The sequence below is a fragment of the Blennius ocellaris genome (genome assembly GCF_963422515.1).
Source record: "Blennius ocellaris genome assembly, chromosome: 10".
NCBI lineage: Eukaryota > Metazoa > Chordata > Actinopteri > Blenniiformes > Blenniidae > Blennius > Blennius ocellaris.
In genome coordinates, this window is record NC_137659.1 from 19,357,135 (window position 1) to 19,369,258 (window position 12,124).

General features: G+C 41.0%; 1 protein-coding gene across 1 annotated transcript in view; it reads left to right on the forward strand.

Annotated features, from left to right (window-relative positions):
• The window catches only part of LOC308135270 (receptor-type tyrosine-protein phosphatase S-like), a 68,912-nt gene that overhangs the window by 634 nt on the left and 56,154 nt on the right, over positions 1-12,124 (forward strand). The gene's annotated exons all lie outside the window — the stretch shown is intronic.

A 12,124-nucleotide genomic window follows, 5' to 3' on the forward strand; every position in this document is an offset into this window, starting at 1 on the left:
GTGCTCACTGGATACAGACTCTGGTGCAGAGTTGACATTTTTAAGGGAATATTGTGACATTATTGGACATAATGCCAGCGTTTATATATATATATATATATATATATATATATATATATATAAATTTAAAAAAAATGTAATGTGCACAGGCTTACTACAGATATCTTCGAAGAAGAATCAAGAAAACTCTTCAGTCACGTTTCAGCGATTGCACTGCAAAGCCTGTTATAATAATGTCATCTTCAATACTTTTTAGGAGGCCATCACAGGCATGTTTTGAATTCATAGGGTCCGTTACCCCAATATCAAAATAATTTCTCATATGTGAGGCACCAGGTGGCAACATGGATTGACTTATTTCGCAGCACTGTTATCTAGACAATGGAGTGTGTGCTGCATCTGCTACTCTGAAGCTTTGCTTAAAACAAGCCCATCTGCACATATAGGCAGTGATTTTAGCCCCGAGAACACTCATATGTCTATAATTATACGCAGAAGGATTTGCCTTTAACAGAGCCACTCATGCATGCAGGCAGAGTGTAATTTAATGATACATCGATTCATCCTGACACATTTTCCGAGGGCTACTGCTTGTTTGGGGTTTAATCATGTAAACTCTGAATGCCTGTTTAGGTTTTCTCCATTTCTGCTGTGTGGCCTCTGTGTACTGGAAAATTGCACTGTCGTGGAGAATCCGAGGGAGGTCTTCCTCCTCACACACAGATGGGAAATTTTCCCTGGGGCACCGTGCGTTTGCTGGTTATTGTTCCAGACCATTTCCACATCCCTAATTATTTTAATCAGTCATTTTTACGCTTGGATTCCCCTCTTTAGCAGATCCCTTGATTTTTTTTCTTCTTCTTTTTTAAAGTTTTACTCCCCAACAGGAAAATACACAAGATACTCCACCTTAATGAGAACGCTATAGGGCTGTAGATATTTGCATTATTTTGACAGTAGACAAGATGTTAAGAGAAAGCAGAATAATTGAACTGGCAAATTTCCTCGTTGTGTCAGTTGGAAGCAGATCAAATATTCTTTTGCAGGAGTCACAAAGCTGCCCGGCCTCACAGGTATTCTTCCAGACACAGCGAGGAGCGCCTGCTTATGAAATCAGTGGATGCACGTACTCCTTAAATAGCAATTCGTGAGGTTCATCTCTCGGCCTCAATGGTTTTCTGCTCCTTCCAAGCAGAAACCCCTGTAAGATCCATCTCCACTTGAATATGCCAGATGACGTGTGCTCCCAGCAGAGCGGCTTTGGTTTCACGTCAAAGGCCTCATTGAAGTCCTATTCCCACATTCTGGCAGCGGCACAGTACCCTAACTGCTCCGCTCTGTACTCGCTTCCCTTGTGTTTAAATGTTAAGCCCACTCCCAGGTTTTGTCTGAATCTCTGTGCACACTTTCCATTTGCTTTGCTTTGTACCAGCCGGCTGCAGGGAAAGGAGAACCTCACGACGCGCAACGTTGATGCTCTGAGCGCAGCCACCTGTATTACAAGCAGACAGAAACTTTGTTGTTGCCTCGGCATTGATATTAATTGACCTTTCCGAAGCCTTCCAAACAGCGAGCTTTTGTCTGCTCCTCTTCACTTGTTTATTCAGAGGTTGATGAAAACAATGCATATATTGAATGCAGAATGAGGTGTGAGGGGCTGGGCGCCATGGATGAAAAGACAAACATCAGAAATGAAAGTTGAATTTTTAATCATAAAAATAATTATTCCTTGATATGAAAACGCCATAAAGTCTCAGTTTAATTTCAAAGGCAATTTAATTTTTCCCCCCTCACTGGATTATTAACGTTTTTATAAAAGCCTGGAAATGGTCTTTGCATGGTAGTTTACACGTGTGTGTGTGTGTGTGTGTGTATATATATATATATATATTTTAGATCAAATTGTGGTAGTTAGCTTGTTGTTTGACATTTAAAAGCTTTATCCAGTGCGAAATGTCGCCCATTTCGTTGCACTTGAGATGCATTTGTTTTTGTTTTGTGAGATTATAGATATATTAGCTACCTAATGCTGTGCAGTGATATTGAAAAAAATGCTTTTACAGTTGATTTGAACCATGGCTGCCTGGCATTTGATTATTGATATTCTACACAAACAGCAAGCATTTAGTAGTCACATGGGAACACACACAGTCAGTTAACAGTAATTGCATCCTGTATGACAAAGTGCTGCACTGTATGAAATTTATCACCGCATATAATGATCAAAAAATCAAAACAGTCACTGCAAATGATGTATGATAGCATTAAAAGACATCCATTGTGTTACACCAAAGATTTGCACATGGTTTGTAAGTAGATTTCTTTCAAATTGGCAGTGCACACAAGTGACTTTCAGTCAAGAGGTTGTTTTTTTTTTTGTAGAATGCATTTCATGTACTTTTTGTGTTTTATATTAAAGGATATTTATTTCAATTAGGTATGCTTTAAACGGCAAGTGACCAAGAAGTGACAATAGTCATAAAAATACACTTTACATAACAGCGCAAGTATGAATACCAAAGTCAATACACTTGTTAACTGATTAGTGGTGTCCTCTTTAACTAAACTACAGCGACATTGATTACATAGATTCTTTGTGTGTGTGTGTGTGTGTGTGTGTGTGTGTGTGTGTGTGTGTGTGTGCGTGTGTGTGTGTGTGCGTGTGTGCGTGCGTGTGTTCGTTCGTTATATATTTCTATTGTTGTGTGTGCGTATGAGTGAAGGCTAAGAGATGTGTTGTGACTTGACTGATGCCCTTCCACAGATGAATCAGAGATTCTGATGTGTCAGCAGGGATGAATAATGCACACACACACACACACACACACACACACACACACACACACACACACACACACACACACACACACACACACACACACGCACACACACAGCTCCTCCACCTCTCTCCTCTTCCTCACTTCTCCACCTCTTGTCTTCAGTCGTTCGCCTCTCTTTTCATCACAACTGCCACATCTGAAGACATCCTCACCTTGCCTCCCGCCCCTCCCTCCCGCGCTCTCCTGCCTTATGCAAAAGAGGGCCGCTGCTGTCTGGCTGTCCTTTGGTCAACCCTTCCCTCAGCCTCAACAGCGAGCTCACTCTTCTCTTCCACCCTCGTTGGCATTTCTGCACAAATACACGACGGGCACACGTCGTCTGAGCTTCTCCCTCGGCCGGCGTCTGCGCTGGAAATGGCTAAATGTGTTGACGCACACAGGCCATTATCCAATCATGAGAGGAGGAAGTGCAGCCATTGACGCGGCGTGACAGTTACATCCCTGAGTGACAGGAGTCATTAGGAGGGGAGGGCTGACTGACAAGATGGCTGATAAAGCCGAAGACAAACTGACTAAACAGACGGCGGTGAATGAGGTGGCATGATTCTCTTTGAATTGGATGTTTCGCTTTCAATAAATTCTTAAATGGCACAAGAGTCCATGCAGCTTACTTTGAGCCCTTGATGAGTGCTCCGGCGTATTTTCATCGAATATATCACTGTTTGTGCACTTTAAAGGCATTAATGTGTGATAGAGTGACGCCAAAACACGACTGAGATCTTTGATATTTAATCACGAGTTTTATTGTTTTAGGAATCATTTTGTCAAATTAAACCATAAGTGAGAGGATGCACGCCACCCAATGTCTAACAGTCAGGGTCATTTCATATTTACAACATCTTATTAGTATGAGGAAATAATGTTTTGCTTTTAATCAAAATTTATAATATTAGATTACCGTCCAGAACTATTTTCCTCACATTGTTCAAGCTGAATGTACATATTTAATTCCATTTGATAGCAAAAAGCTCACGTTGTACATGTAGTGCAGTTTCATTATCTCAACGCTACCACTGACACATGCAAACATGAAATGAGTTTGTTTTGAAGATATACATATACACACCACACATATTTGACGTGTTCAGTTTAGTAAAGCATCCAATTTTTAAATGAGTATAATTTTGTTTTGTTTTTTAATCAGCATGCCACAATGCTGGAAAGCTTATTTCAGTCTCACTCAATATTTAATGTCAAGACAATTTTTAACCATTAAAAGATTAAATGAAACAAACTTTTATTCGATGATGAATTACCTTTAAGCCCTTACACAAATGATTAAAAAACTAAACAAATAGGATCTGTATGTTTTCCTTGAATAATATACATGAACCCTTGCTTTTCAGTATGACTGTCAGGATTACATGGAATAAACATTTATGGCATAATATGGAACAATACCTAATGACTTGAGTGACCTTTAGATTTTGAAAAAAAAAAAAAATGTAACCGAATTTGTGATTTCAGGGGCATTTTTAAAGGCATATTTTGATTTTCATTAATATACTCTATTTCACCCAGGATCCTTTTTATTTTATCATTATACCAACATTACTTTATGACTAAAAAACTGCTAAGCTCTATATGGCCATACTTTGTTTAACACCTGCAGCATCAGGTTAAGGACGTCAATGTGCAGCTACAGATTTCACAGAGGAAAAGGTTTTGGCATATATTCCTTGTGAAAGAACATCTTTATTGGATCAGTGAAACAGCTTGGCTTATTTAAAGACCTTCACTTTTGCGGGATGGGAAAGGAACCATGTCCAGGAAACTTATGGCTTCATTCCATCGTCGCAGCTCGGTGACAGAGAAGTTAAAAGCGTGGAGATCCGTCTCACTTCAGGGTCAGCATGCAGGCAATCTCTGCAGTCTGTGAAATGTTTGTGTGTGTTTATATGCGTGTGCATAGATGCAGGTGTCGGGACTGTTTGACACGGCTGTTGAACGCAGGCCCACATTTGTTTGTGGCATTTCATGATTAGTCTGTCTCCACAGCGCTGAGGAATGCCAGTTTGGATGAAGTATTTGCTTGACGGAGGTGAGAGTAATGGCTAGTCATCGGTGGGACGCATCCGTGCGCAAGTCTGCTCCCCTTGACAAGCATTTCATCCATTCACTTACCAAGGCACACTCGCCATCTGATTTCGGCGTTGAGACAGAGGACAAATGCAGTTTTTCTACCCCATTACTCTGGTTTTCAATTCTATTCACAACTTTATCGTCCCTCAAGGAGAAATTCATTTGGCGTCACGAATCTCATCTCCATCAGGAAGCCACGCGATGGCTGGTTAGTGACAGAACTGCTAAGGCTGGCCGCCTGTGTAGGATGCAAATAGGGTTTGTTCACCAGCATACACCTTGGAAATTACCCTTCTTATTGAATGTTGATATTTTTTCTTATCAGTAGACCCATAAGTGGTCTGTAATCCTCTTTTTTGTGTGTGCAATATTTGTAGACCGTTCACTGTCTAAAATAGAGTATAAAATGTATGTTAATGTTCTATAGATGATCTCAAGTGTTGTTGTGGAGCTCTGCTGCCATTGTGTGAGTTAATGAGCTCTCAGAGGACGAGGTATCATGTGACCACATGAGACAGGTGATACTATGGAAGCAGAAATACACAAGAGAATGGGATCCTCGGCAAACACAACAGTGTGTCTCCAGGAAAATTATTAAGGATCTCCCAAAGGGAGCTAAGATCTTTTACATAAGCAAAGAATGAATCAAGGGTTGCTCCAAGATTGCAGCACACAAGGTACAGATGAATGAGCAACACAGACTTGCGCTTGGAAAGCCGTGCAGTGTAGTGCCAGGTGTGCAACTTCAACACAATTTCAATCGTGTGTGTCGTCGTAGCTTCTCTCAATAAATGGTAGAATGAAGAGAATGAAAAAGAGGTCTAAGAGGTCTACATTAGCAGTATCCCGACTGGGCAATTGTGTTTGAATAATCAGTGTTTAACAAGACCGCTGTTATCAAGACAAGCCGAGCAACGCATCTTAAAACCTGCTTCAGACAACCCAAATGTGTCTCGTAGCAGATGTGTAGGTTTTACTAAACAGCTAAAACAGGGAGGCAAAAAAGAAAGAAAAAAAAATGGCTGGCATGTCTCATTAAAGGAGCACATTTGAAATATGATGATGGCCGGGATGATGACAATGACGTCCAGGCAGATGAAGGTGTTCTCTGTTGTCAGGGAGCGTCAGCCCTGCTCTGCAAGAAGCTCACTAATTGGCTGCAGTGTGTCTTGAATGGCAGTATGTGTGTGTTTGCTGTCCGAGTATGTGTGTGTGTGTGTGTGTGTGTGTGTGTGTGTGTGTGTGTGTGTGTGTGTGTGTGTGTGTGTGTGTGTGTGTGTGTGTGTGTGTGTGTGTGTGTGTGTGTCGTTTGATGGACTTGATCAATTTAGTCAAAATACATTTATTAGCCGTGTTTTGGATTTATGTGAAGAAGCTATTGTGTTTGCATTGGGAGTTGTCCCTGTTGTCGAACAATTTACACAAGGCTTCTTCTCTCGTACGTCAGAGCTGTTTAACAATTAGGAATGTACATGCAAGTGCACAGCTATGTGGACATCAGTATGTATATACAGTTCTCTCTCCCGCTAGGATAAGAGTCTGCCAGCCTTGGATATGCTAATTGGACAGTGAGTTGACAAGGACTCAACCATCAGCCTGCGTAATGAGCCGCTACACACAAGATCGGCTGCCTCTGAAGAAGAGGCAACAGAGAGAGAAGGGTCGCGGGGAGAAATTACGAAATATGTTTAGATGTTTGCAAGCTCCGTGTTGTCGTTTCGCTTGAGTGAACGTTGCGCAGGTGTCTGCGTATGGACATGCACCTATACTGTTGTCACACGAAAAACCCTTTACCTGTCAGGTGAAGCAGCATTTGCAAAACGCCACCTTTTTTTTTTTCTCTCCCCTTCTTGCCATTTTCAGAAGAAGCAGCCATGTTTTAGCTGGATGACAATGCATTTTTGTCATTACCCGGAGGGATTTGAAAGAGCTTTATGAGCCTAAGGGTTTGAAAAAATGACTGAGCTCATTTAGGAGAATGTAATCCTTCAACTTATTTGAAAGGCACGGAAATTGTCAAATCAAGCAGCAAGGTTTTCCGCCAGCAGATTTTTCAACTAAATTTGAGACAGGTGAAAGCCTTAGTCGTGGGTACAAAACACTGAACGCTTTTTACATCTATTCCTATGTTAAGAAATACTGAAAATATACACAACTGTCAGCTGTCAGATCCTCTTTGTTTTGTTTTTTCGAGGTAAGCTACATAATGATTCTTCATTCTATTAGAATTACCACTAGAAAAGTAGTTCTTTACATGCAGTTTAAAATTAGTGATTAAATGTACTTGTAGCAATATGAGCAAGCTGAGAGATTTCTGTGAGGATTTTGCATGCAACAAAAATGAATGTTTCTTAAAAACATGCATTTGGGGCTAATTGGTGATTCTAAATGTAATATTGCTTTGAATGTGAGTGTTTTCTGATACTGTGATGAGACTCTGTTGTTGTTACGTTTGGCTCAGGAGAGGTGGACTCAAGATGCCAGACACTATTTTCGACAACCAAGTTGGTTATATTACAAAAAAGGTGAAACCAAAAATGTAAAAGTTCACTAGTTCAAGGGAGAAAGGCAGTGTGATCTAAAGGGACACTGTGACACAGAGGCAGGAACACTGAAGCACTGATGTAAAGGAGAACAGCCAAGCAGAGGCACGGAAACACATAAAAAAAAGAAAAAAAAAGAAAAGCAGTATATTTATTATCACAGCAAATGATTAAATTAATTTTCATGAGGTAGACTTCAAATTTGTCAAATTTCTTCAATACAATCAGAAAAAGCTGAATTCTTTGAAGCTGGCAGAGAGGTATATTCTGACTGTAATATGAGCCTGAAGGGACAAGCAATCCAATAGTATCATTAATTTATGCATGTAGTTCCTTTATATATTTTTTCATCTATAGAACATATGTGACGCTTTATTCCATCTGCTCTAACTCAAACTTTTACGTGACCAGCTTTACTTTGCCAATGAAGGCTTTTCACTGCAGTGACATCCTGTTTGAATCTGCCACATATCTACATTTAAACCATTTGAAGAAAGAATTATTATATTTTACCATGCACAATTGCTGATTAATCATGCGCATCTACTAAAGGTGAAGGAATACACATAAGCTGCATGTAATCCGCTGTGCTTAACATGTCTGCAGATATAAAGGAAACTGTTGGCCTCACAGGAAACTTTGCAACTTTGGGGGCCTTGCTTTTGTCACCTCTGCTGCTGGATAGAAACGTTCAGAAGCACTTGTTGCAGTATGTCAGGTGTAACAAATGTTCTTTTGTGGTTTAAGTTTTTGGAGGATGCTGTTATGAAAAACATTGAAGTGTCAAAGTTCTATGAAAATGTTGTTATGAAAAACATTGAAGTGTCAAAGTTCTAGGAAAATGTTGTTATGAAAAACATTGAAGTGTCAAAGTTCTAGGAAAATGTTGTTATGAAAAACATTGAAGTGTCATAGATACAATTCTTCGAAGTAATGTACGTTGCATTAACTTTGGGGTATTTCCACGTGGGGAAAATGGTTAAATAGCATCGCTGAACGTAACTCGGGACTCACTTCTGCTAATGCCTGATCCTCCCGGACGGTGTGGTTGATGAGCCCGAGATCTCGTTTCATTCCATGTATTCTGCCTGAAGGTAATTAATAAATGCTTGCTCAAATTAATTGATTTCCTGTCTGTTCGTCGAATTCAACCAACACGAATATTAACTAACCAGTTTTCCTTCACATTCAATAACACATTTCCTGCTTTGCGCCTTCCAGTCCATCTGGTGCCGGGGGGTGACCTTGAAGCCCCTTTAAGATGTGTGGGCATACATTCGCCACACCATTGTCGAGCTCCAGCAGCTTTGCTCTGTCCTAGACACGCAGAGATTGAGGTCAAAGGGAAAGTTAGTTTAGATAGTCACGCTTCTATCACCACCCCTTCCTTTGTCTATGCATTTGTGTGTGGTCTAGGCTCTGAAGAGTTGTAGACTTCTTGCTTTTCTTTTTTCTTTTCTTTTTTTAATTGGATGTGTAATTTTAACAGCTATATTGTTCTGGGTAATGTCCTGCTGGTATGTAATTGTGTTGATGTGATGCGCGGTGAGAAAAGCTCTGTTTGCGTCTTCACACCCTGCTGGGATTAGTGGATTAGGAGATTAGGGGGTCTCACACTGAGGAAGGGGTTAAATCAAATGAAAGTGCATATTTCAGAAAAGACACCCGTGTAGCTGCAGGAGATTTGTTAACTAGATTATGACCTCGAGACGAGCATGTTGACTGTCAGACGAAAGCCTGTATATGTATATATATATATATATATATATATATATATACATATATGTGTGTGTTACTATTTCATCATAATTAGAGCAATGTGCAGCTTTTTTGCAGATGGCATGATATTCAGTCAGTCTACAATCCTCAAATGACTACATGCTCGTGCTTTCATCACAATGGAGGACAGAAAATTTGCAAATATATATTTAGACTATGTAAACTACAAACCTGGAACTGCAGATAGCTGTCACGACTACTGCAAAATTAATGTTGGCACTCACCTGTCACACAAGTAGAATCAATACAAACTATAATAAACGCATGTACATACATAAATGCTGTCAGCTTATACAAACATGTAAACTGGAAGCACTTTTTTTTTTAAAAGATAAAAAAAATATTGAAGAAAACCTCCAACCCAGTACATCATTTCTTTAGACATCTTTGATATTAATTACATTTTAAGTCCCACTGGGGTTGAAAACCTCTGTTGTGAGGCAGAGCTGCAGCTGAGACAGCCGTGTAAAGTGCAGCAGTAAAAACAATGCAAATTCAAAAACAAATCAGATCACCATGAGTGAGGCGAAGAGTCGGCGAAACACAGGCGCAGTTCAGACTCAGGTAATTTATGAATTTAGCAGAAAATGCCCCTGTGCTGGTCCTTCAATTATTCTGCTCTTATTTTGGGTCAATTAATGATTAATGGTGCAATTAGTAATCTCATTTAGAATTTACTTCACTAATTAATGACTGAGTCACTGAAAAATGCAAATTACAATTTATTAAAGAATGAGCTCTTTAAAATTTCTTTGTTCCTGACCCACAATTAAACCTCAAAATCATTCACTTTAATGTGACACGAGAGTGACAAGAAAGTCAAATCCACCAGTGATCAGAAACACACTTGATAGTCAGTATTTTTCTTTCTAATTGACTATTGACTCCTCTCCTCATGAAAAAAAGAGGATAATTACATATATGGGCTTTCCTTCCATGCCTGCAGGTTTGCTCGGCTGTATCCATGAGTCATATTTACTCTCAGAAGTGTGATATGAAACTCCAGCAGAAGCCTTGTTTATAGCTTCGCAGTTTCTAGTGATAAAAATAGTAAACCCTCATTGGAAATTTTATTGCTATTTGTCAATTTCCCCCTTGATAATGGTGTTTGGATGCATGTCGTTGGCGACGTCTCCAGCCCTAATTTCAGTATTCTGCGGCATTAAGCAAGACTGATAAGAGATTTAGCTGAGGTAACCAGGTCTCCAGATTCATTTGAATTCAGGGCCAAGAATCGCAGCATTTGAGTGACAGGTGTGTTTTCTTGTTCGAGAGAAAGCCTCAGATATTTTATTTCCACTGCTAAAAATGTAACCAGGGCGGTGTAGCTCATGCCTGCAGTAAGCCGTGCTTCATCCTGCGTCTCTGATCCTCAACGCGCGCGCCCGTGTGTGTGTGTGTGTGTGTGTGTGTGTGTGTGTGTGTGTGTGTGTGTGTGTGTGTGTGCGTGTGTGCGTGTGTGCGTGTGTGCGTGTGTGCGTGTGTGCGCGTGCGCGTGCGGTCTGTGGGCTGTGTGTTTAAGAGAGAGGGAAGGGAAGTGTGAGAGAGTGAGTGCAAATCTCCCCCATGATGCTTTGCCATCTGCCATGTTTATATGCGTGTGTGTGTGTGTGTGTGTGTGTTTGTGTGTGTGTGTGTGTGTGTGTGTGTGTGTGTGTGGCCCCATGTGTGTGCATGAGTTTGTGAGTGCCTACAGGGTCCGGGGTCACAGAGACGTGAAGTCCTATCAGTCCCAGTCCCTCCTAATACATTGGTCCCACGCCACATGTCTCCTCTTTACGCTGGCGCATAAAGCTGGGCAAGGATATTTTTGAGCCAGAAAAATGTAAATGTGTAAAATATCTTTAATATTGTCTCGGAGGTTAATTCGAGGACTTCCTGCCTCTTGCCTCAATGTCGTGGGTTTGATTCTTGGCCGAGCCTTCACGTATGGAGTGTTTATGCTCTCCCTGTCATTGCATGAGATTCCTCTTGATTGAGGTGTGAATGTCTGTTTGATGGTTGAATGTCTGTTTTTGTCCTGCGGTGGACTGGAGTACCCCCACGTTTGCACATTGCGAGCTGGGATGAAAAAAATGATTAAAGTGGATAAATGAGCATTACTGCCCTGAAAAGTTTAGTTTGTGTCCTGTCCTTTATGAACACAAGTAATTAAAAAAATTTTTTTTTACAAAAATAAAAGTGTAGCAGCAGAGTAATTTGTGCTCCCAGCATTGGGTCTAGAATAAAGCTGAAAGAAATCAAAGAACACAAGGTTCCTATCAGGTGTACTATCTCACAGCCTAACACGGTGCTGCAGGAAAGAGATCTGGTCTTTCGATGAGTGCTCATGGCTTGTTGTCATGGTGACAGGCCTTGTGAGACCATCTCAACCCACTTGTGGTGAAAGGCATCATGGGAAAGGTGTAGGGAGGTGGGGGGTGGGGGGGGGGGGGGCGGGGTAGGGTGGGGACGAGGTGACAAAAACAAAACATGTCATCTTCCGAGGGGGCCCCAGTGGAGCAGGGGCAGGTTGGATGCCACCTAAACAATGTTATTTCATCAGCTTGATGGAGCACAATAACCGGTGTACATTTCACCACCTGAGCTATGGTGTCATTATCTGCCTCTCCGCAATAAATAGCACATGTATCCCCATCAATCTATCTGTCTGGCTGACCATCTGTGTTGTCACACTGAGGGTAAAAAAAGAAAAAAGAGAAGGTAATAGCACCAACCCCTGCTGTCCTCTGTGTCTGGATCCTGAGCCAGGTGATCAGGGAGAGCAGGCTGTGATATCTCTGAGGGGGCTGTACACACTGGAGGTTGGGCCTGACTCATGAGCATTTTCACTCTCACGCCTAATAATTATGCCTCCACCACAAGGAAACTGAATGCCTG